Source organism: Aythya ferina (assembly GCF_964211825.1).
Source record: "Aythya ferina genome assembly, chromosome: 3".
In the NCBI taxonomy this organism is placed as follows: domain Eukaryota; kingdom Metazoa; phylum Chordata; class Aves; order Anseriformes; family Anatidae; genus Aythya; species Aythya ferina.
This window is the reverse complement of record NC_140298.1, coordinates 45428097-45454570: the sequence shown is the minus strand read 5'-3', so window position 1 is coordinate 45454570 and position 26474 is coordinate 45428097. Positions and strand designations below refer to the sequence as shown.

General features: G+C 39.1%; 1 long non-coding RNA gene and 1 pseudogene across 2 annotated transcripts; both read left to right on the top strand.

Annotated features, from left to right (window-relative positions):
- Positions 1 to 1370: 1370 nt before the first annotated feature.
- On the top strand, positions 1371 to 7503 carry LOC311433302. Its single transcript, XR_014690651.1, has 6 exons — positions 1371 to 1779; positions 2046 to 2220; positions 2874 to 2954; positions 3761 to 3862; positions 7167 to 7332; positions 7433 to 7503. It is a non-coding gene; the product is annotated as an uncharacterized lncRNA (long non-coding RNA).
- A 1376-nt stretch (positions 7504 to 8879) lies between these two features.
- LOC311433301 (centrosomal P4.1-associated protein-like) lies at positions 8880 to 26449 on the top strand (annotated as a pseudogene). Its single transcript, XR_014698890.1, has 5 exons — positions 8880 to 9013; positions 21225 to 21344; positions 22069 to 22153; positions 22524 to 22644; positions 23444 to 26449. The product of XR_014698890.1 is annotated as a centrosomal P4.1-associated protein-like (transcript).
- Positions 26450 to 26474: the final 25 nt, after the last annotated feature.

The following is a 26474-nucleotide window of genomic DNA, read 5'->3' as shown; positions in this document are numbered from 1 at the left end:
ATACAACTAAGCTCTACATCTAAGCGTCTTTTAAAGACACCCAGGGATGGTGACTCAACCACTTCCCTGGGCAGCCTATTCCAATGCCTAGCAGCCCTTTCAGTAAAGTTCTTCCTAATATCCAACCTAAACGTCCCATGGCACAACTTTAGCCCATTCCCCCTTGTCCTGTCACCAGGCATGTGGGAGAACAGTCCAACCCCCACCTCGCTACAGCCTCCTTTAAGGTATCTGTAGAGTGCGATAAGGTCGCCCCTAAGCGTTCTCTTTTCCAGGCTGAACAATCCCAGCTCCCTCAGCCGCTCCTCATAAGACTTGTTCTACAGACGCCTCACCAGCTTCACTGCCCTCCTCTGGACTCTAGAACCTCGATGTCCTTCTTGTAGCGAGGGGCCCAAAACTGAACACAGTACTCAAGGTGCAGCCTCACCAGAGCCGAGTACAGGGAGACAATCACTTCCCTAGACCTGCTGGCCACACTGTTCCTTATGCAAGCCAGGATGCTGTTGGCCTTCTTGGCCACCTGAGCACACTGCTGCCTCATATTCAGCCGACTAGCTACCAATACTCCCAGGTCCTTCTCTGCCAGGCAGCTTTCTAACAACTCAGACCACTCAGATAGCTTTTCCAACCATCTTCAAATTTCCAGATCTAGAGGAACACTGGCTGCAGCCTAAAAGCCACATGTACATAAGTTCCTCCAAGCCAGCCAATCTTCTTCCCATATCCTGCCAGGAAACATCAATGTAGGCATGTAACCAAATCAAAGCCCAAACCTTCAGCCCAGTCCTTGACCCAAATAGTGAGTGAAGTACCGGATCCTGGCATTTACCCATGATAGCTTATACACAGCCAAAGTAAATAGTGTAGTCAGAGGTCATGGGGCTAGATCTTGAAAAGTCCTATATAAAGAAGAGATCTCAGAAAAGCAGATTTAAATAGCATTAATGTCAAGAAAAGGAATTTTGATTGCTATATTTTTTATCTGTCATAACTAGACAGATGAAAATCTATGGTGGCAAGTTTGCCTTTAAGGCCATTTTCTTTTTTCTTTTATTTCTTTTATTTATTTATCTATTTATTTATTTATTTTAATAGGCTCTGTACTCATTTTTCTCACAGAATGACTAACAGACATACGACCCTTGGGCACATTTTGTAGTTAATTCATTAGGTCAACTCTAACCACTAAGCCCCTCGTCAGGTCATTTTTACTAGTGATAAGGAACAATTGACCTTAAAATACTGAAGCCAGGTAGATGAGCCTATTCCACAAGGTCTCTTGACTCCAGCCTTGTGAAGTGAAATCTGCCAGGTGGGGGATCGTTTGACCTTTGCTATATAGGAAGCCTGAGGACTTGTGGGAGGAATTGCCTCCCCAGGGGAGTTTGAGGCTCAGGTTATCAAGGGTGTTTTTCTATTGTGGTGAAATGGACTTAGTGTTCCGCAGTAGGCTGCTTTTTCTTCATGTTTTCTACCATCCCTGTGACTGTTGTTTTAGGGACACTATGAGCTAATTACGTTGGTGGTGCCTTCTCAGTACAGTAAAACCCTGGTGGTATGACATCACTGCGAAGCAGTTTGGAAGCTGGCAGATAAGTGTTCCTGGGTTCTACGGTTGCTTAACGCTGAGGAGTCTGAGTACTTCCCTCACCTTGTCTGTTTTCAGTGAAATTACTTACGTGGATTCTAAGCTCCCTTTCCAGCCCTTAAAAAGAAAATAATAATAATAAAAAGAAAAAACCACCAGCAACAACTCAGAAGTTCAAGTGCTTACAGGTAAGCTTGACTTTGAAAAATGACCTAAAGTATTTGTTAAGATTGAACAAGAGTCTGTTATTCAAAAGGTGACTTAATGTGAACTCAGATTATGTCTTGTGCTAAATAGAAACAGATTTGGATAGATACTGGTGGCAAGATTGTTACTCTCACTGAGTGGATATTGTGAGACTGCTGTTTGCAAAAGAAATGCTGTATTCACAACATGTAAGTCAAAAGCAGTACAAAGAAAGTCTCATCTTCCTTATGGTCTTGCATCTCGTCAGTAGAGAAACTTTTGGAAGAGGTTCACCAACTGAGAGAATTTATCTTCCTTCCCACCTGTACAAACCAGTGTCTGAGGTTTCAGGGGAAAGCATCCTCTTGTGCAAGGCAGATGGCAGAGCGGGTACACAGGCTGTGGTTTTACTAAGGGGACAACTCAGAGGACATCAGAAACAGGTAAAATCGAAATCGATGCTTGAGGCATGAGTACATGAGTTATAAATAAAAAAACAATAGGGGGAAAAAGGAATCTGTGAGAAACTTGCTACTCCAAATTGCAAAGGGCAGTCCTCAGCGTGGGCTGGTCCTCAGACTTTTTTTTTGCCAGGAACACCTTTTGACAGAGCAGTCAGCACTTTCTTTAGATTGGAGGCTGCTGAAATGGTCCCTGGCTTGTGAAGGACCTCTTCCCAGCCTGTCTCTAGAATCAGTTGCTTAGGGCTAAGATCTGAGTTTCCTTTCTGTTACGTGAACCTCCAGAGAGACTCAGCCTCCCTTCTCAGTTGACTTTGGTGCTGCCTAGTCTTAAGATTTTCAGCACTCAGTCGCGTACCCTAGACTCCCATATTTTGAGAGGGATTGCACTCCCTTTACACTATGTGGGAATCCCGTTTTTCTGACTCAAGGGGGAATGGTGTAAGGCACTTATAAATCATTGCAGATTGTGGTTGTCAATTGCTATGTAAATCAAGGCCATGCAAGTACCTTCTACTCTTTCATGTTCCCTCTTGTTTGTTGTTTACTTAATACTCAATATTACATATTCGGTGAAATGTCCTAAGAAAACATCACTTTTTAGTTTTAACAACTTTTGTTTTTTCTTTCTCTAGGTCTGCCAGTAGCTGACAAGCTAGAAAGATGTGCTTTTCTCTTTTGTCCTTGTGAAGTTAGAGGCAGTGCCAATTTAAACTGTGAGGCTCTGCACTGGTGCAAGTCTATCTTACTGCTTCAAATTCAGTGATGCAACCTGAATTTACGTTAATTAACTTTCAAGGATTCAACCAAATTAAAGATTTTGGACAATGGCAATTACTTGAAAACATTCCTATGGTTTTATTTTCTTCATTTTATCTTGTTTGCTGTCTCCATCTCATTCAAAGCAGACAGCACTGGTTTGCTTCCCTTTTCTCTAGAAATTTGCACTAGGAACCATTGTTAGAATCAGAACCATAACACTTTTTCCTCATTTCGTGATGAAAAATGTTGCACTCCAAGTGGAAAATGGAAGAGGAAAACGTTCATGTATATGTAAGCATTGTACTCAAACAGCTGCTTACACTTCTTCTTACACTTTAACAAATGCTTACAGGTTTTAACTTTAAACCTGAGAAGCAATGGGAAGGTTCTTTGTTTCCCTTGGGGGTAGTGTACTCTTCTGTATTTTGCTTCTATACAAACAGTTCAAAATTTTAAAGTCATGTTGTCAGTCATACAACCAAACAACCTTGCACGGCGTTACATGTTCCCCACCAGATAGATCCAGCCCTGAATGCAAGACCAGGCAAGTAAATAATGCCAACGTGTAAAACTAACTTGTAAATACATTACTTTTTGGCACTTTTATGGGGCTTAACTGTACTTCAGTGAGAAGAATGTCTTTTGGTATGAACTGAAATTATACCTCTATGCCTCAACATTTTTTTTTTTTTTTTTTTTTTTGTGGGGTGTGGGGCAGGGTCAAAAGCAGTATGAAGAAGGTCTGCCATCTTCCCTACAGGCCTGGGTCTCAGCTGTGGAGAACTTTCTGAACAGCCCCACCAACTTAAAGAGAATTGATTTTCCTCCCCACCTGTACAAACCGGTGTCTCAGCTATCAGGGGTAAGCATCCTTCTGTGCAAGGAAGGTAATAGAGTGGGTATACACACCGTGCCACCATATGGTTTTACCTATGTGACCATGGAGAGAGAGGACAGGAGAAAAAGGGAAGAAAAATCTGCCAGGACACTAGATGCACAGGGACCTGAGTTGAGAGAGAATAGGAAAAAGGCGTTTTCTGCGATACTTGGTGCTCCAACTTGTAGTGGGTGGTGCTCATACCTTGGATCTTGTCCCCCTTCAGTGGTCTCTAGTTAATCTCACAAGATCCAAAAGGAGAGAGTATGAATCAGAATCAAAGAATGAGAATAGGGCCAAGGATATTAGAACCCTTGATCTGCTATCCTCATCAGTGGCTGACTAAATTCCTACTTCTGAGATTAAAGAATTGTTGCAGTGTAGCATCTACGGAATAAGCAGTTTACAGACATGTTAGGTAAGATCTACCGGAGTTTTGGATTCAATTCCTTTTTTGTAAGGAATTCTGTCTGTGTTCCCTAGGTATATGCCTACCTCTCTTGGTACTTCTGAGTTCTAGAATCTTAAAAACAGAAAGGAGGGGAGAAGTGTACCTTACCCCTCTGCAAGCTCCTAGTTATGCTTGGGCCTCAGTCATTACTGGCCTTTTATTTCTAATTGTGTTGCTAGAGGTGCACTTTCAGGTGTAGACTTCATCACATGAAACTGGCGGGAGTTTCAGTAAGCCCCTGGAGTCTATGCTAGAGTTTGTGGTTGCTTAGGTGTATTCTTCCCCCTGGACCCTTGGCAATGAGAGGTTCGCATTTTCGATTTACCTTCCTCAAAGACAATGTAACCCACAGGCAGGGCAAAACAATTTCTCTTGTTTGCCTGTTTTCTTAGTAAGACACTGTCTAGTATCAGTGGGAAACCATGATTTCCTACAAACACCTTCCCTCAGTTTGTCCTGGATGGTTTTGTAGGTTTTTTTGCCAACATCTTTTTAACCTTTTTTTGGCCTGTTTATCTTACTCTGGTAATGAAACTGTATCCTGCTTAGGTAGGATTTAGTCCTTTTTATTAAATTGTCTCTTACACTTTTTATTTTTCTAAGTTTCTGCTGAAGGTCTATTCCCCACTTCAGATTGACTCCTCATCTCAAACACACTGGTTTTTGCTTTGTTTAGGGTCAGCCAAAATCAGTTGTCCTGACAATCAGTGATGCAGAAATATTCACTGCTGATGGCTCTCAATTACTCTGTCACAGCTTGCTAAGCACAATCTATGCCATGTCAGGCTGCTGTTACTAAGAGTGCCCTCTGAAAGTCACTTTCAAAAGAAGGTTGAGCAAGAAGGTTGAGGCTCTACCACCACACTGCTGAGGTGTGGTTGGCTCTTGGTGTCAGCCAGATGTAATGGTCTTTTCCTTCAACAAGGACAGCTTGTTTGTTGTTTTTAATATCTAATTCCCTTGTATTGAATCTGCACTGTTTTTGATAGCCAACAGTTTTTTATTGTTGGTTGTTTGGGTTTGGTTTGGTGTGTTTATTTTTTCTTGGAAAAAGACTTTTGCTCCATGTATGTTTCTTGCCTCGCAGCCAATCCGCTGCAATGTGCCTCAGGCAGAGGTATGCTTGGGTCTCACGCAAGAATTTGAGTTGATGCTAAGTGCTTAGCCTTTTTTTGTTTTATATCTCTGCAGCTAGCTTCTATTTGTAACTTATAGCTGAGGTATGCACAGGTTGCCTGAGGCTCCAAAGAAGTATTTTGTGTGTGCCCCAGGTGTTTTCAGTTATTAGATTCCTTAAAGCCAGGGGCTGCTTTCTAGTCTGTAGGCACAGAAGCATGCTATAACACCTCCATATGGCTAACCTGTCTTACCCTGCAGACCAGGGAGCTGTGTGTGTCCAAGCCACCGGCCAGACATGACCCCTGGCCTGCACTGACCTCCAAATCTTGCCCATGCAGTGCAGGTTGGTGTATCCCAAGACTCAATGTCATGCTAGCAGTATGGCACTGTGAATGACTGTACTCCTGGGTTCAAGTTCTAGCTCTGATTAGTTTATTTGTACAGGTGCAACTCTCATGGCAAGAGGTTGACATCAGCCGAGATTTTGGGGATACTAGCTTGCTGGCTTTTATTTTTCAGAAACTTAAGAGAGTATTGTTCAGTCTTCAGTGGAATGTATTATATACAGGTTGTGCATCTTGCTTTTGTTCTAGCACATTGTATTTCAGGGCAACTGGTCTGGATTTAGAGCAGTGGCTACACATATATATGTGTATTCACTATTTGTGTATACACAAATATATATATTTGTTAATTTAATCAGATTCATGTGAGAAGAACTAATACTTCCATTGAATATTGCTGAAATATTTTTAGGATGCATTTAATATTAATAGAATATTAATAGAATATTAAATAGGCTTATAGAACACAACCAAAAAATAGAAATTAAGTAATGAATTGTAAAGAGCAGCAGGATATGGGGAGGTTATTTTTATCTTACTGCTGTTGTGAGCTTTCATATTTTGCTGTTGAAGTGCTGAACTCCATTACAGAGGGAAAAACTTGAGGTCATGGCTGCCTCCTATAGCTCCTGTTGCCTTTCAAGTGATGGCCAGATGGTGACTGTAGGTCATGAAATGAACTGAAGCAAGAAACTATCAAATAATATGTCATTAGTTCAAAAATGAACTAAACAGCTGGATCATGGTCATATAAGTATGCTCTGTTTGGGGCTACATAAAGATTTATGTAGCTCTTTAACTTTTACTGACTTCTTAAGTGCACTTCATACATTAGGTGTGAAGAAAAACGCCTGGGTGCTGACCTCTCACATTTAACTCTTGTAGTTCACTTACCTGTAAATATAGTACTTATTCCCCCCCCCATGGCTGTTCTCATTTGTGGGAATGCCTGGGCTGCTGGAAGTACAGCGCAGTGCCCAGCCTTGCATGATGGAGCACTTCATAGGTACAGTGCCAGGGAACAGTCTGTGCCTTCTGTAGGTCAGGCTTAATTTAGCTTTTCCTGTACACAGAAAATGTGTTTGAAAGCCTTTAAGTTCACAGTAATTGAGTTGTAAGAAAATTTCCATTATAATTTCTTCTGTCTGTGCAATAGAAACTTGCAGCTGGATGTGTACATGAGTGCTCCAAGTGATGAAGGACCTGAGTTTTGTGAAGTGCTCATTCATAATATAATATTGCCACTCTCAGCAATATGGGTTTATTTGTGTCATGCCTAAGCCCTCCAAAGTTCATGCCCAAAGAAAGAGCATCTAGAGACAGTCCTTTATTACCGTCTTTATGACAGCTTCATACTCTGTTTACCCTCTGACAGAACACGAATGGACCAGCTGAAGACTGTTGGGAGCCAGGACCTGACTCACCCTTTGGAATACAATAAGAAGCAAGTTCACACACTGCAGAAGGAAAAAGTTATGCATAGCAAATTCAAAGGAACAGCTAGAGTCACTGGAGAAAGCATGAAATCAGAAGAAATACAAGTAAGCTGCCTTCTATGGAATAAAGATGCTGTTCTGTTCAATGAATGTCTTTATGTGCAGGCATCTTATGGTAATACCTGAATCCTTCCATTTATCACAGGTGGATGATTATTCATGCTACTTCTGGGAGATGGCTGTGTGTACAGTAAAGATATTTTTGTGATAATAGGACATTGCTTTGGTTTGTGTTTTAAATGTACATCCTGTTGTCTTTATATAAGAGAAAAAAATGTGTTGAAGTGCACAATCTATTTTGTGAAGAGGAGAAGAACGAGGTCCCTCTATTACTTACACTTCTTTACACTGGCTTTTCCAGCTCTGAGTTGACTCTTAAAATTTTTCTGTTTTCTGCCATAGCGTGCTTTACATCTTTTTGATATCAAATGCCATAGTGGTGGTGGCAATTACTCTCCATTCTCACCCCAAGCTGGATTTTTTCATTAAAAAATATATTTTATATATATATTTTTATATCTGTATTTTAGATATATATATATATAAATCCCGACCTTTGGTTTTGAGGTTCTTTGTTGATACCTCATAGGGTATCTAACAATCTAATCTATGTAATCACGTACCTGATTCATTTATCGTAGTTCCTTCTAAATTCCCTTAGGAGAATTCCATCTGCTTCAATCCTTTATTTCATCTTCCTAAGTGAAAAGTAACCTCTGAATATCTGTGGCTATTGGCCCTAGCAAAAACAGCTATATGTAGTACGACTTTAAGTCATTTTCTAGAAGAATCACTGATAAAGAGAAGAAAAAGATGGTGAGCCCTGTGAGACAGTGATTAAGGGGGGGAGGCCTCTAAAAGCAATAGAAGACTCCTTATAGAATAAAGCAGTAGGCAATGATCATGCTCAGAAATGTCTGGAACAATATTCTGCTGCAAAAAGATATCTAAACCAAAATGAAGGATATCTAAACAATCTGATGCACTTGACAGGAAAAAAAAAAAAAGTGATTTTCTTGACCAGGAAAGTTTCTAAACATCAAGAAATCCACCCCAAAATGCATCAAATTTCATCACTTCCATGTGTCTGAACTCAGCTGAATATCCCCTGCTGTTTATAAGGACCATTTAACTAATCGTGTGCCCTTGCCATAACATGAAGTTCTGATGAACTGTTATTCTTACCATTAAAACACACTTTATGTCTTTGCATTTTGGGGGGGAATATAGACATTAAATGGTGTTTCTTTGCATCATTAATTTGCATCTCCTGATTTTCCTTCACACAACAAGGACCTCTCACTGTTACTTTTGTAAAAGTTTGTGTTTTTTTCCTAAATATAGGAGTTCACAATTTTTTAAGATTTTTTTTTTTTTTTCAAATGTGTTGTTTTTGTATTGTAAACCTTTAAACAGAACAGCAGACTTCATGGTTCCTTCTGCATGTGTAATGTGGGAATGCTTAGTCCCGAGCAGGCAATGACATGATACACTTTTTTTCTTCTGGTAGATATTAAAGCAGCAGATTTTGGGACTGCAGGAGGAGTTCAGGAGAAATGAGACCTGCTGGCGCGCTGCCTATGGCAAGCTAAGAGACCAGGTTGAGAGGCAGACTAGACAGAACATGGCTTTGAGATAAGCACAGAGTTTCAGAACATCAGAGGCTGAAAGCAGAAACAAAATGAGGAGCTGTGAATCTCATGGACAGAAAATCGGAAAGTCTCTGGTACTGGAAGACACTATGTGTTTAAACTGTCTGAATAATTTAGGTATAACTTTTCTTTTGGCCAGGTATGCATGAATACTGTGACTTCATTCCTGCCGTGCTTAGCCTGAAGGGGGAGAAAAATCACGTCTGCATTAAGCCATGTTTAAACACATTATTTGCATGGTCCTCTTCCATTTAGCCTTAGCCATGAGGAGGGTACCTCTACAAGGCAATTCCAGCAGCCTGTCTGACACTTACATAAGGGCATTAGTTACCTAGATTCCCTCCCTAGTTAGAGGGAACACGTACATTCAGCACCTAACTCAGACAACTAACGTCTCCTAAAATTAATTCTAGTTTTCACGTATGTCACTTATCTTTTTATAAAAACATTTTTTTTTAACCAGATGCAGGCTGGTTTCTAGCAATAAATATGGTGGGAACTTCTAGTAAACCTCATTTCAGTTCTTACTTAGTGCAGTAAACTTTCCGGGAAGTGAACACTGTCAGTGGCCTGCCTCACAAAAGCACAAACTCTGTGCTTTTGATTGGACTCTTGATTGGAAGTTACACTGGGCTGGAGCAGGAAAGACAATCAAGGTAGAAAATGTGACTGGTTAGTGTAAATGTCTGTGCTCATCTCCTGAAATCAAAAATATTTAATCATAGTTTAACAGATTCTGTTGTCCTTTCTTGTTAATATCTCATTTGTTTGATATACTTGTAGGGTTACTTGTTACCTTACTATGTACCTACATAACTTCATTTCAGGGATTTAAAAGAAGAGAGAACAATACCATTACCCCCCTTCCTACACAGGAGACAGCAAGTCCTGGGGAAATTAAAAGGTTCAAACTAGAATCCAGGTTTGAGTGGACCATTTCATTTCCCTGTTGTATTCAAGGGAGACAAAATATGTGCCTTTAAAGAGGGATTAAGTTCATCCTACGTGAGTTGAGGTGACTGGAACAGATACTTATCTTCTAAATAGTGCAGTGGTAAGATGAAACCTACTTTTCCACAGAAAGCCTGCATCTAGGAGAAAATCAAATTTAGCCCTTTTAATCCTAGGTGTTTCCCTAATTTGCAAATCTTATTTCTAGTAATGTATCTTTAAAAGATGTTAGACACAGCAATTAATCTGTCCCTTGCTTTATGGAGTGAAGACATTTTGGTCTCTATTTTTATTTGATTTTAATATACTCATTAATGAGATTTTTCACCTAACACTATTAAGTTCCTTTCAAAATGCCATTTCAAGTCATGTTTCACTTTATTTTTAATTTTCTCAATCATGCATGTTAGTATGACTCATCTTTTTTATAGTTTTTGAGAGTCAGAAAAAAAAATCAGTTGTGCAGAATGAAAAGATTTAAAAATTGAAATAAAAGTAAGGGTAAGAAAAAGATAATTCACTTCTGTTGCAAGCCATATTTCTATATCATTTCTGCTTTGGAGTATTTGATATTGTAGAACTACTGCTCAAACCTCTGAAGATTTTTATTTTATGAGAACAATATTAGGATGCTGTACATAAAGATGCTAGGATGCTATATATAAAGATTGTTGTATCCAATGTGGGGGATTTTCAGTCCTTAGCAGAATGAGATGTGGAATTTCATTGATTGTGCTTAAATATGTAGGGCTTAGCTATCAATCCTGAGCCATGCTGGTCCTGGCATTTTCATACTGAGAGACTAACACTCTGCATTAGTAAGTTACCTACTGCTCAAGGATAGCTGAGTAATGGCTACTATTGAACGTAGATTACATCATTTTTATTAATTAAAACAGAAAACCTGTTGGTTTGAGAGTTATTTGATTGTACTAGCTGTGACTTGAACTTATAACTATATATGTATAACAAATTCTCTGTTAGGTTGCAGAAGCTATTCTGTGGGAGACAGCACCTTTGTCCAAACAAGAACAAAAATCATGGAGAGATAAACACAAGAGCCCCATCACCTCACGTGTGGGGACAAAGGTAGCTTTGCAGAAACACTTGTTCAGAGATGTGAATAGCGAAGTATTTCTACTGCCAGTAGGCATATTTCCAGAGCTTCAAGTATTTATTTAAGGCAATGTTCTTTGGAATTGAAATTTGAAATTGTCTGTATATGCATGTTTGGGTTTTCTTGCAATGGTCTTGTGCTGTGATTCAGCATGATTTTGCTTATGGTTTTGCAGTAGCAAAGCAGCAAGACGCAAATCTTGTTTTTCCTTTTCCAGATCTACTTGAATTGCCTGTTGTTCATGGATATGCTTTGAATTCATTGTACCTGCTACTTCAGAGATTGCTTTTACAGAGAACTGCCATACCTTGCCTCGACAAAGCATAACTCCAGTATTTTGCCAGTTAAGTCCTTGACAATGAGGACCAGTGGCATTCTGCCTGATAAAATCAGTGGGAAAATCACTTAGATTTTTCAAGCTGTGACAAGTTAACTCAGTATGTGAAGTGAAATGTTTGTTTTGTGGCTGATATTTATGAGTACTCTTCCATAGACAGCTTGCAACATTGCTTAACACATCACAATGTTTAGAGTATACAGATACCTACATATCATGTTTTTCTTTTTCTTGGTTTCATATTTCATGCATTTCATTATGGACATCTTGATTATTACAAGTCTTTCTTTTGTCAAAATTCAGCTGAAATCTGTGCTTTGTTCAAGTGAACACTTTCTCTGACTTCCCTCGTATTTATTGGAAACTAATCTTCTGCTTCCATTGGATAGAGCAAAAATTAGCTCAGATTAGCTGATGCACTGCTCTCTCTACCTATTTATGGACAGAAATGAAATTTAAAATGTCAGGTGAGAAAGGAGGCAAATATTCCACTCTAGTGATAATGACAGTGTGTGGCTTGAAAGTCACCAGATAGTGACTTTAGTGAATCCTGTGTGGTGCCAGACATGAAAAGATTCATGAATCATGAGAAGACTTCTGAACTGAGTATGCTTAAGTGGGCAGAATCAGTTGTGTGACATAGTAACTTCAAATATGACACAGACATTGTGTCTGCATTTAAGGCTGGCCCTATTTCTAAATAATATATGCTACTTATAAGTCACAAGTTGGAGAGTTTAACTGTAGGAAAATGTTTTTTTTTTTTTTTTTCTGTACTGATGTTGGATCTTCCCCAGTCTCTTCTACAGCCAGGATCTCTCCATTGCCTAGTACTGCAGTGGGCACTTATAAACCAGCCAAGTGCTGTAGGATAGACTATCTGCAGTTATGGTGGGCAGTAAAGTCAAAAAGCTTTGGTAGCTTTCCCTAGAAGCTTTCAAAGTATGAAAGCATATTTTAACTGAACATCTCAAGTGCTCTTGCAAAATGAGTTAAATTCTGAAATGTTTATTTTATACAGGGATTCACTGTGGTCTATTGAGTTTGTTTCTCTCCTGTTTGTTTCTTTCCTTTTTGCACACTCAGCCATGTGCAAGAAGAAAATGGGGCTTCAAATGGGGAGAATGGGGAAGCTGACGACAGCAGACTCCTAGGCTTGTCATTATCTGAGCTTTCACCATCCAGCTAACATTGGATCCTATCCAACTGGAATCCAGCACGAGCATGAGCTAGACTGGTGGGCATACTGCCCAGACTTCCTGAGTGAGCTCTGAAATTTCTGACAGACACATGTTCTTTTTCTGATCTGATGGCAGAAGACCTTGCAGTGAACTATGTGAATGAAGAATTGAAGGCTCAGGGAAATGGATGGAGTATTAAACGGAAGCCCCAAATCTGTGGCATAGTGATAGATCTGAATATGGTGACTGCTGTCTTTTTAGCAGATGGATGTTTTCAGTGAGAGATCCTGTGAATTTGGACAGCTCTAAATTTTGGATATAGTTGAAACAAACACGCTGTTTTTCCTGTGTAGAATTGAGATACTGTGCTTAGGAGAAAATCAAAATAGATGGAATCACCCTGACTAACCGAAGTAGAGATATATGCCACAGATGTGTGGCAAGCTTCGTAAGACATTTAAGGAGAGGCTAGCTAGGGATGGTGAGTTTCCTCAGCTGTAACCGAAAAGGCTAAACAACACTTAACATCTGATGTATTTCTGTCAAAGCTAATAGAATTTAAGGATATGTAAAAAATCGTTTGGGGAGCAAGTCTGAATAATGATTGGTACAGGTTAAAGAACCAGATTTTGGCATGATATTATGGGGAAAAAAAAAAAAAAAAAAAAAAAACACGTATCTGAGAGAGAAGTATGCCACTTGCTCTACATCTCAGAAAAGGTATATTCTGTTTGCCTATAATTCTTTTACTAATAGTGACTCCCATTTGTACTGTTATGTGATCTAATTGGTGAAGAAATGGCCACTTCAAGCCAAACTTCAGTGAGACAAGAAAAATATCCATTTTAACTGTATGTCATTAATGATTCTTTCAGAATGAGGCTTGAGTGATGTACAGGTTGGCTAAAGTGGTTAACACTTGGAATTTTCTCTGAATTTCTAAATGCATCACATTAAAAACTTGGCAGAAACAAGTTGCCAGTTTCCTGCCAGACATGCAGGTGAATTATATGCAGGTGAACTATAGGTGAATCCTAGTGACTTCTAGGAGAAAGCAGTTATTCATTAACTGCTGAGGGGAGAGTTGTACTGAAAGGCATACCAATATCGCTTTTTAGAGGTCCTGTTGGAAAATTTTCAATTAAGGCCTAATGTGCTTACTTCCAATCCTACTAGATGAACTTGCTGTCTAATTTTGCCATGGATTTAGATTACCTTTGAACATGTTATTTCCTTCTCTATGAATATTCTTCCTGAGAACTGACTAATTATGAAGCAGGGAAGTATGACTTCTGAGAACATGTAGACAGTCTTTTGTGGCTTTTGAGTTTTCATTGCTTTATTCATGAGGATTTGTTGTTTTCTCACAGTTTTTTGATCTGTTAGTCAAGGTCTAGGAGTGAAAATTCCACATGACACAAATCACGATATTTGGAGGTTATACAAGATAATTCTTTATGAGATTTGACAGTGAGAGAGTTCTGAGACAATTTGGTTTGTATCACAATGATTAAGAATTCAATGTATTAACAACATCTTGAGGGAAAAACTCATTAGAAAATTTAAAGGATTACTGTTGTGCATGGGGATCCAAGAAAACATACTTTTAAAGTTTGTCTTGTGTACAATGACCACGAGTAACAGCATCTCCTGCTCTCTGCTGCCTTCCTGACAGCATAAATGTATAGGACTAGAACAAACCTCAGGAGATCACCTGGTCCTTCCTTTTGCTGACAGAAGGATCAGTGTCACTGACAGTTATTTAATCTGTGTTTCACCAGCTCCCAAGAGAATAATCCAAAATGAGCTGGCATCTTCTGCTGTTTAGCTGTTCTTCAAGTTAGAAAATTCATAACTAAACTCCCATTTCCATTGCTGTCACAGCTGATTAATTTTTATTCTGTTTTCAATAGGAATATGAAACAACTGATGTATTTTGTGCATGCTGGAGGGCTGTTTCCTTCCTCAGTCTCTGCAATCTGTTTGTATCATTTACTGGTGATCCATGTATTTAAAAAGAAAAATGGCATTACTTATTTAGATAATTTGATGATTTTGTTTATAAAAAGTGGTGGAGTTGAGATACTCTTTACCAAGAAACTGATCACAACTACTTGTGTCTCTTAAAGTGTAAAGCTGAATTGCAGTGGTTGCTTGAGTTGTGGTAATTGTTATGATTTATGAAATGTTCTCTGAGATCGATATCCAGCTTTATGAAAAAGACCACAGGTAACTCACTAAGCCTGTCCTGATTCCTCTGATGTTATTGCTTTAAAAATCGGTATGCTAGTGTACACCTTAAAAATCTACAGTCTATGCTTTGCATAAAAAAAATAATGAAATCAACAGTTTTTACAATGGTATACATAGCGATGTGGAGTACTCTTACTAACACTGTTCTGAATGGAAACTCCCTCTACACAACTGGTTGTTGTTTAGACACCTAGTGAACAAAACTCACCATGTTCATGGAAATACCTATTCCTTCTCTCTAGCTTCATCTCACTGCTTCACTTCTGCAGTCCAATAGTTCATCCTACTTCATGAGCTCATTAGTTCTGTAAGCTTAAAAACAATGAGCAAATGCCGTTTGTATAATATTTTTAAGCCAGAGTCTTCATCCCTTGGCTAAGGGACATCATCCATTGCATTGCACCAGTAAATGTTGAGTTCTGAACAAAGAACACCTTTAAGTAGCTCATGAGGCTTTGTATTCTAAAATAGACTTCCTAGGCAACTCTATGTTAAAATCTTGCCATAAAGTATTTTCTATTTACCGCTCTTATAAAGATAGCGTTTTTTTTCAAAGCTCTAATTACTATAGTCTTTCTATAATACACCACAGCAAAGCAGAGGGAAAAACTGTCTGGCTGAAGCTGATGAAAATTTAAACTGCTGTGACCCTGTTGACACTTTCTGATGATGGTGAGATGGCTCAAAACTGATCAGTCAGAAGAAAGCAGCTCTTTTTTTTTTTTGCCTGACTCTACTTACTGAACCAGCTCAGTCCTACTCTTTGGTTCCTGGTGCAGTACAAGGGAGGGGCTGGAAATGTGCAGCTGGGGATAGAGGGAGAGGAGTGGGACTCAAGCAATTGGGCTGAGGCTGGCTTGAGCTGCTGTGAAACTGCACCCTTGGGTTTTCAAGTTCTGTTCAATCTGTACACGTTTCAGTCTTAATATTTTTAGCAATAAAATGATGGCTTACAAGATCTTTCCTTCTTGCAGTCTGCAATTTTTGAATTATATCTCTTCATCAAAAATAGCTTTGAAGGTCTTTAGTACTGAAGTCATTTGTCTTGAGCTGAAGGCCCAATCATATTTTGACACTGCCTATTCACTTGTAATTACAATTGTGATTATATCTGGAGAATTCACGCATATTCACAGAATCTGTCTGCAAAAACATCTCCAAATTCAGAATGGAAATCATATTCCTTTAGCAATGAGTTCTATTCATTCCTGTATCTTTTAGCATTGTTGTCTGAAAGAGCTGATCAGTGGCCTATCTCCTGCTCAGTGCCATTTTGTGCTTGGAGGAAAAGCTTTGGCCATTTACAATTCTCCAGCTTTCTGTTGTACAGACAGGTCCTCTTTATTTGTTCTTTCCTTGTAAGTATATCCATTAAATTGTAATGTCATTTATTAATATAAATATGGTGAGATCACCATCCACAACAACAAATTTCCTGGATTTTATTGATCCAATAGAGAAAATTTTGCAGCCTTCATGGAAAAATGGACATAGTGACTGTTTCTGAAGAGGGAATTGTCTCTCTGCAGCTTTGCTAGTGCCACATCCCTTGAACAATCATTCATGGAGTTGGGCAAATTAAGCTGATGGCAAATGTATTTTTTCCATGGACTACTTAACACTGACCTTCCCAAGCAGACACTGTCCAATGTGTGAGACATTTCAAATTGAGAGGCCAGATCTTATCTTGAGGTCTCTTCCAACCTAGAAATTCTGTGATTCTGTGATTCCGTGATTCTGTGACAGGCTAAGTCATTGATTTAGATAACTACATGTATTTGATCAGTGTTTGCTTCTTCCCTCATATACATTCTAAACCTCATGCTGCTCCACATTTCTCTGAATGTTTTTTGTGTTTCTGACCGTCACTTGCCCACTGCTTTAGTTATTCAGTGGCTCAGTATTTCAGAGATTCTTCTACTATCTGTTCTGATAGGCATACACAACTTCCCTTGCCATTCCTGGGACTGCTTTCACAATGTGAACATTGTGATCATACTGTCTCTACTGGCAGGAATCTCTGTGTTAGGTGCAGGACTTTCAAAGGTCTGACTTGAGAGTGCAACCTCAGTTTTCCTGTTATGCCAACATAATGCTTACTTTGCAGGTCTTGGCTCCTGGCAGTTGTTCTGTCAATCCAATATCTCTTATCCTGGTCATGCCAGGAATATTTTGTTTCCTCTGTGATCTGATTTAATGTCTCTGAGAAAAATTGGGGAAGTGATGTTGTGTATTTGTGATCTTCCTGGCCAACTGTCTGCTATCACATGTTTGAAACTCTTGACTTCTCTTTTCCCTTCAGTGGCTTACATCTGTCTTAGGGTCCCATGGGGCTTGCATCAGCCTTGATTGATGGGGAAATATGAGAGCAAGATTAAAAAGGGTGGCCATCTGGCAAGTAAAAATGAACTCTCATGCAATTTACCGGATCAGCTCAGTCGTAGTATATCAGGGAAGGATACCCTTGTTTGTGATTGGCAGGGTGTTTGACTGAGGGACAGGAGCCTGAAAGCAGCTGTTGGCTTTGCGATGTGCCAAATGGACTATCATTAACTTGCATCACTGTCCAAGTAGAAAGAACTGTGGGAAGCACGCTAAGAGCCCAAGTAAAGAATTAGGTATAAAACATGCATGTGTATACCCATATACACAAATACACATTTTCCTAAAAGTTTAAAAATTTAATGAGCCACCTGCTGTAGAAGGATTTTAATGCTATGTTTGTATGAACTTAATGCAAATGTATTTAAATCTTTTAGGCAATAAAAAGCTCTGTGCAAAAGGCTGATCCTTTGAGATTTGTAATAAAGGAACATCAAGAAAAGAAACTATCTAACTCCTCCCTTGGCATAAGCATAACACCAACTGGCAGGAAAACACCTCACCAGGGAAGAATGACACAGAATCACAGAATTTCTAGGTTGGAAGAGACCTCAAGATCATCAAGTCCAACCTCTGACCTAACGCTAACAGTCCCCACTAAACCCACTAAACGACACCTTTTGCATCAGAAAAAAAAAGTCAGTGGCAAGGTCTATTTAGGCAGCCTCTATTTTCTGTTCACAGTATTGTTCAGAAGGTGGATTGGGATCATATTTCTCGCAAAGCTGCTGCCTAGTCTTCTTGCCCTGGTATTGCACCGGTTTTGCCAGAAATAATCTTATGGATTGCTCATACATTGAATTATTTGCACACCTTCGGGCCAGAGTGTGGGTGAACAATTTGAAACCTGTCCCCCTTGCCCTCAGAACATGTTCATGGCACCAGGCCTCAGGGCACTGTAGGACAGGGTGGCTCCTGGGGCCTAGGGGCTGGGAGCAGCAGGGGCTCCCCATGGAGCCTGGCAGGGCAGGGCCCCAGCTGCCTGGGCCCATCCCACCACCTGAGCCAGGGAGCAGGGCTGGCTGGGGATAGGAGTCAGGGTCAGGCCAGAATCCCAAGTGCAGAAGTCCATAGTGATGAGGCAGGTCATGCTAGGAAGTCAGTCTGCTGGTCAGGGTAGGGGTTTGCAATGATGATGTGCATGGCCAGACACAGGCATGCCTGTGATATGGTGTGCTGTGTTGTGACATGGCAACTCAACGAGCACTAAGAACAAGAGACACAGCTAAAATGCGGCTCCTAAGAGGAGGAGGGAGGGAGCCCTGTATGGGGCCTCTTCCAGCTCTTTCACCTAGGCCATAGGTTCACAGAAGCCTGAACCAAGACCAAACATGGGTATTGTATTGGTGATCTGGTTTATACACAAACAGCTAAACTGCTAAAAAGGAGGAGCGCTCTCCGTCTGTGTCACTGATAGCTCCCAAACACAACCATGTTACTTCAGGTTGTATATCCTCCCTCTCCTACAGGGAGGAGAATGGATAATAGGCAATCACCTGGAGCTGGTTCATGTCTGAGTATCTTTAAGGGGCCTAGCTCATCTTCTTATGTCAAAGGTAAGATCTGTGGGAACTTCCTATCTGCTTACAGTCATCTGCAAATGACTTGATCCCCAACCCTTGGCTAGTAGGCAATATGTTGTCACTAAAATTGTCCTGTGACACATAGAAGTAAAAAAAAAAAAAAACCAAACCAAACCAAACCAAACCAAACCAAAACAAAACAAAACAAAACAAAACAAAAAAAAAAACTTGACAAGAGAGAGAGAACAGATTGCACTGTCTGTGATTACATGCTGAATTTCTTGTCCTGGAAGCCCAGAACGTGGAGAATGGAGGTGGTCTGCCCTTCTCTTTGGTCCAGGACAAAGCACCTTCAGAGAGGATGGGGCAAGCAAACGTTATCAGTATAACAAGCAATATGTTGCAAGAATCTGAGAGCTAGCATATTTCAAAAACAAACAAACAAGAAGCCTTCTGTGGTAGGTGTGGAAACATGATTGGCAATTTTCTTATCCTTTCAATAATCCCTTTTACTTTGCTTTTTCTATAGGAAAACCTTTGTCCATTTCAGGTAGCTCATAAGACATGCCCCTCTCAACTAAGCACAGCAATAACACTTGCAGCTTTGCACTCTGCAGTAACAGTGAAGAAACAAAGGTATAACCCTAAGAAACTGTATACAATTTATTGTCTGTGATCTCAGTTTTCATATTCTGCATGCTAACTCTGATTTAGCTGGCTACAGTACTCTCCTGGCTTTATTTTCTTGCCTCTACCCATGATGAGCAGAGTCTTTAAAATATTGCAATGACTTACAAATAACATAGTAGATTTCTTTATCAAGATATTCCTGCAAGAACACTTGACACTAATAGATTTATGTTGCTAGTTAACATTTTAATTTGGCTCAGGAAGAAGAGACAATCTTAAAAAGACAGAAGAAATGTTAAAATCTCAGAATAAATTGGCTTTTGTGACCACACAGAGAGAAAGTGGTATAACTGCTTATGACAACAAGGTACCTACAAGCAATTCTGCTTTTCTGGATGATGAAGCAAAGGTTTGAGCAACTGACATTTCTAGCTTTTAGCCTTTTTGTTTCAGCTGCCTCCTTGAAAATGTGCTAGTGGGGTAGTGATGGTGTTTAGTAATTCAAGATTTAAGGCCATTCCTTTCTTTCCTTGAAAGTGAATCTTATGTCAGTGAGCTGTGCCAGCTGGACACTACTTGTAGGAGAAGTCTTTTGTTACACACAGCTGGCCACACCTGGAGTAGCTCTAGTGCTGAGATGGGCTCTGTGAAAGCTTCTACCAATCACAGTTTCTTCTCAGAGAAGAAGAAAACACAGTATCAGTTGTTTAGATCCTTGAAAGAAAAATAATTATGAAAAGTTCATTCTGACTTTTTTACCACTGGATTTTATTCTTAAAACTGATGGGTGGACTAGATTTGTGCAACTAGAGAGAAGTCAAAATGGGAACTAAAGCATTCACTCTAATTTAAACTAAGTGGAATTTCTTGTAGCATTGCCTTTTGTTGCAAGTATCTATAAGAACATCTTTCTACTGCTCACTAACAATAAATAATTTAAATAAAGTTTAAATAAAATTATTTCTAAAAACCTAAAATCTTGCCCTCAGTAGTCATTACAATGCCTGCTTGGGGTAATACTGCATTTCTCTTGACCCAAGGATATTTATTCCTTTTTGTTTTACGGGGAGGTATTTTCTTTATGTGAAAAGTCGATGATAACATTGGAACCATACAGCAAAGCTATAATGCACCTTCTGGTTGTCTTCTTTTTGAAATTCAGCAAATGAACTAAACTGTGAAATTTGACATATGCTGAATAGAAATAGCTACTGTAGTCATTCTAAGAAATCTGATTAACTAGAGGCCATGCTAGGTAGGCCTCTTTGACCAACATATTTGTTTGTAGAACACCATACTGATGACATTGCTGCCACCCATTGACAAGTCTTGATCAATTTTGTAGGGGATCTCTGCATGCAGTCACATTTAACTCTAGTACTGGTTGTCAGTACTGGTTGTCTGTACAGGCTTGTGTTACTTGGAATAAAATGGTTGTTAATGTATGTCAGCTGTCTGTATTCATACAGCAAGTTCAATCATTTTGGTTCACACAATTCAGAACCTGTGTCTCCTGGGTGACTCATGTGGGATGTGTACTAGCGTATGTGAAATTGGTAGAGACAGTAAGTAACTGAGGTGAGGTGAGGTGAGGAGCAACTTACATGGCTCCACTATTGCCACGTGGCTGTATGCCTTGTATTGCTTAACAGAAATGAAGGTGATGAGTTGGGGATTTGATCCAAGTGATTGAAATTAGATCCTTTTGTAAAAATATAATGTCTGACTTTGGATTTCTTTTACGCATAAATGAGGCAAAAAATGTACCTGTGCTGTAGAGAGAGCTTCTGAAATATAAAGGCATAGAGTGGGTTCACTGAGTTACTTCAAGCTCCAATTTCATTGGAAGGCAGGGCGGTGTTACCCATTCCCTTTGGCTTCGTTTACATTAGATGCTCTCTGTTTTTGAAGGTAGAAGAGGGGCTCACTTTCCGCAATGGTACTAAAAAAGAGATCAGTGCTGATAAAAGGATGACCATTATTAGTTTTTTCAACTGAGATGTAAATAAGATCATGCCAGATCAGAGAGTGGTGAGTAGCATTTGTTTTTCTTTAAGGAAAAATAAGTGATTAAGTGCCTTTTTTCAAACAAGTTTGTATCATTTATCTTGATATATCATTTCTGGGAGAAATTGGTGAGGAGGGTATTTGGGTTCATAGCCCTGAGCAAAAAGGCTGCTCCACCTACAAGGCCAAGAATGGAAAGAGGTAAAGAATGGAAAAAGGTGGAGGTAACAGTCATAAAGGGACAATAGGGGAGTTGGCCAAGCAGATCAAAGGAAACTGAAAGAAGGCAAAGTGCAGGGGCAGCCTTCTGAAGAAAGGACTGTTTTTCATACACAGGGGCACAGGGGGTTCTTCACTCTTGGCATTATGTAAATATAAATAGCTAATAAGTGTGAGATAGAGTGGATATGAGTAAGGCCTTGGCAGGAATGTGAATATTTTAAATTAATAGTGTGTGGAAAGGAGTTAGAGCTCCCATCCATGGGGAGGTGGGAGGATCACTCTCATGTATGCACTGTCTTGCTCTGTGCTACAGAAGAAAGTAGCAATATCTAGACAGACACAAAAGGAGGGGGGAGAATAAGAGGAAAGAATTGAAAAGCAAAGAGCTATTTATATGTATGGTAGATATGGAAAATAACCTTGAAATGACTTTTTCAAGTTGGCTTATTTATAAGCACATTGTTATGGTTGAATCTGCTTATGCAAATATTGTGAGCGCGCTGCAAACAGTTTGCAATTCTTCCAGATTTATTATTATGCAGATGCACAGGCAACTCACACTGCTTATCCAGGTGGCCTGGAGGTGCTGCAGTTCCCTAATAATCAGATAGGTATGCAAAAGCTCATAAATGTGAACTATATGTACAGGAAGATTTTTATTATGAAAGTGGTGTATGAGTCCAACTCCAGAAGATTGTTGTTTGTTTGTTTGTTTTCTTAATTTGCTTTGCCTTTGCATTTGGCTTTCAATATGGTCCATCACTTTACTCTGTCTTTCCTCCGACAAAGAAAGATAATAATAAAGTGTAAATGCATCTCTTCTATTTTTTACTATCTGATTATTTGATTTTTAAATTTCTTTAGCAGTATCATTTCTAAATATCTAAATACATTCCAATGTCTAAAGAAAATTGGATCTAGTTCTGTGTAAAGCATTTTGAAAGAATTCTAAACAGATTTTTTACATCTTGTTTTCAACAGAAAAACATTATCCCGATGGCACACAAGAAATCATTTTCCCAGATCACACAGTGAAATGCCTCTATAGTGATGGATCTGAGGAAACTTATTTCCCACATAGGACAGTACTAAAAGTAGAAAAGTAAGTCTCCTGTTAAAAACAAGAACTATGCACTGGGCATGGGTTCAATGATACCGACGTAAAACTGGTTAATTCTGCATGACTGGTAAATTCACAGGTGAAAGGAGAAGGGATTTGGAAGATAACAAGGGTTTTGTTACAATGAAGAACTGAAAATTGTTCACTTCCACCTTGAATCACAGGTGACCTTTATCGTTGGCAAAATGACTGAAATATTCCTCATTTAGTTCCATGTAACTTTACATTTAGTCTGTATATCTGGCCAGGGCTGCAGAGTAACTTGCAAGAAAAATGAGAGCCAGTTGTCTGTGTGAACAGTGTAGGTATTGAAGGACTCGGGATGAGGACTCCTGGGCTCTATTCCTAGATTTTTGGCTCACTTTATGTTCATGGGCAAGATATTTCAAATGTTGTCTCTCTATTCCTTGTTGTAAAATAAAGACAAATAACAGTAGGACAGGCTAACACATGCCTCTTCCATGTTTAGTGAACATACTGTTGTAAAAGGGGTTTCCTGTTTGCAAAATGGCTTGAGATCCCTGCATGAAAAATTCATATAAAATGCAGATCCCATCATCCATAGGGTGGATAATACCATTAGGTATTATCCTATGTACAAAAGCACCTTTGTATTGAAATCATATTGTGATACTTGATCTGTAATGATACCCCATGTAAACTCTGAAGTGAATTATAACCTGTGGAAGTTTCCACTTTTATTGTGTCATATTAGACAGCAGCTTAGTAACATAGGTTAATAACAGACAATGCCTTCTGATCAATTTACTATTGCTTTCAGGAATGGAGATAAAAGAGTTGTATTCAGTAATGGCCAGAAGGAGATTCACACTGCAGTTCAAGAGGAGGGAGTACCCAGGTGGAACTGTAAAGACCGTGTACTGCAATGGCAGACAGTAAACCAAGTACTCCTCTGGACGGGTTCAAATCAAAGATGAGGAGGGTAATATCATCCTAGATAAGAAGTGATTCCTCCCCTTTAAGGGCTGCATTGTACGTAAGTGATTCAACCCATTTTCTCTGGGGTATTTAATCTTTCTCCTCTAAACGCTTATGTCAGTTTATAAGACTCTTTCCTTACACCTCTGTCGCTTTTCTGTTCCTGATAATTAAGATTAGAACACGTGCAATAGTGAAAACCACTATTTCTATTGAAATAAACTAAGGATAGTACTCCTAATTGTGTTCTATACAAATTATTATCATATGCCACCAATAAAAATATATAAATAGTTTAACAGATGGAGACTAACTTATCTCTGTGTCCTGGGGTTATGGAGGAAGAGGGAGGATTAAAAGGGCCATGACAATGATCAGGGACTAAAGTACCTGCAATATCAGGAGAGACAAGAGAGCTGGGGCTCTCAGACCTAGAGAAGGCTCAGTGGGTCTTATCAATATGTATACATACCTGATGGGACGGAATAAAGATGGAGATCCTCAGCAATTCTGTGATTAAAAGGCTGAATATCAGGTTATTGTGCCTAGATATAAGGCTTGTGAAAATGTGTGGAATCTGTACAGCTGAAATTTACTTCAGTTCAGTGACTGGTGCTTATTTTGGAAATAATCTTACTTGGATGAAATGTCTCCTGAGCGAGATTTGAAAGAAATGCAGTTATGCTGTCTTTCTACAACATTAAAATAAATGCCCATAGTACCTCTCATCAAAGTGTTTATTTCATAATACTGATCACATTTTCCCTTGATTTCCTCTTAGTTACAGAAGTGACATCAAACAGGGATCACAGCATAAGAACCTCTGCTACAAAGCTTCTTTGGAGTAAAACATTCCAGCATGCATCAAACCTTAGCAGGAGCTGTGTGTTAGGCCAAAACCTGAGCAGTTGAGTGAACAGTAACCCCTCTAGATCTCCCTCCCAACCCAAATTATTGAGTAATGATACGATTCTAATCTAAGAATTCTGCCTAGTACACTTGAAAACAAACTGTAATGTTTATTCCATCCTGGTCATTATTCCAGATGAAACAGATGCTGCTTCTTTCTCCAGAAGTCTTTCCTCAGACCTCCTTTGTGTTGCTTTGTTTTTTAATTAACCTCTCCCACTACTGCCTCTATTCTTCCAGTAGAGTAAAAATATTTCTGGTCAGTGAATCTCTACAGCTTCAAGGCTCTTTGGATTGCATTTAATTCCTAGGGGGATTAATCATTTATCAGATGCTACTTTCAACTGCCTTCCCAGTAGACTGCCTGTCCATCATCTGTCTTGAATTCTTCCAAAGCACTGAAGCATTTCCCCTGTAGAGCTCAGCTCATTACCTGCCCAGTGACTGAGAAGACCAATTATCTCCTCATGCCCTTCAGATTCCTGCAGCAACAAACACACTTTCAAAGCATGCTGGTTTAGCTTCTTCTCATACCTATAGTGCAAAATAATTGCAAGATTATGGAATTGCTCTTTCTTTTCTTCGGTTTTCAGTGGACCAGACTACCAACAAATCACCATTCAAACTACAGATCATCTTTGGAAGAAATAGATTGAATAGAGAAGGCAGTATTGTTAATATTGGTTATAAACATGATGAAGTTTAGGAATTATTATGTTCTAAACATCCATGTAGTTTGATGTCAGCTGGTGTTATAATAAAATTTCAGTTTTTCCTTTGTTCCTTTATAACAAAGGAACAATTTATAAACTTGTGCTTTTTACTACTGCAACGTTCATTTTGTGTTTTGTAAAAGGAAAAATTAAAAAAAAAAAAAAATCCAAGAGATCATTCTTCTCTGTGTTTCATTAAGAATTTTAGTTAAGTGCTGCTTTATTCTAACTAAAATAAATCTATGTTTTTGTGTTTTGCTTTTTTTTTTTTTTTTTCTCAATCATCATAAAAACAGTCAATGCGATTAATGTATTCAGGTTTTCAGATTGGTTGGGAAAACAGATGTTTCTAAAGGTCAAGTGCTTTTATTCCCAGGAATTCCTTTTGACAAAAGGTCCCTGTTCTTCAGTTAATATTGCTGACATCCTCTTTGTTTCTACAGTAGTACACAAACTTGCCTTGATATTTGCCTACTGTTGTTTGTTTTACACTTGTGTACTTCACAAAAGCCAGCTTACTATGATTTTTGTTCTGGAAGGTGTATAGTGAGCACACTTCTGTGAACCTTCAGGAAGACAGAATATGGTCGGGAAACCACACTTTTCTCCATAGGCTTTCTGTCATTAGATGAAGCATGCTATTGCCACTATTTAGCCTCAATTTTGAGACAAATTTATAATGTACTGTAGATAACTTCTGAACAGTTACTTCCCTGTCAGACAGCTGGGGGCAGCAAAGGTGTACAATGGAAGCACAGTAATTTGACGATCTCAAACGCTTCAGTTCAGTGTTAGTATTTTTCCATGCTCAGTTGATCAGTTTTATTGCAAGCAAAACAAAGCAAACTAACTGCTGTACCCCTCAAGTGGCTAATTCAGAGTCTGTGAGACAGAGATTTGATCCAGTCTTCTAACCAGGATACTTGCAGTTTATATCCTGCCCTCCATTATCAAATTTCTCTCGTACCTTGGGAAGCCTATTTTTTTCTTACTCATGCAGTCTACAAGGCCTTGTTTATCAAGAGTTTATCTGAAAAAAATACTGGACCAGTATATATATATTTAAACTTACTTTCCAGAAGAATTTCTACAGAGTCCTACAGGTCATAAAATGAAAGTTGGTTCATACTGTTGTTTCATACAATGCAAAATTAACCTGTAAAAATGAATGTCAGGAAGCTCACTGGGTTGTTCAAAAATGAGATAGTTTTGTGTCATTCATATCATGTGCACCTTTGTAAACTGAAGGCA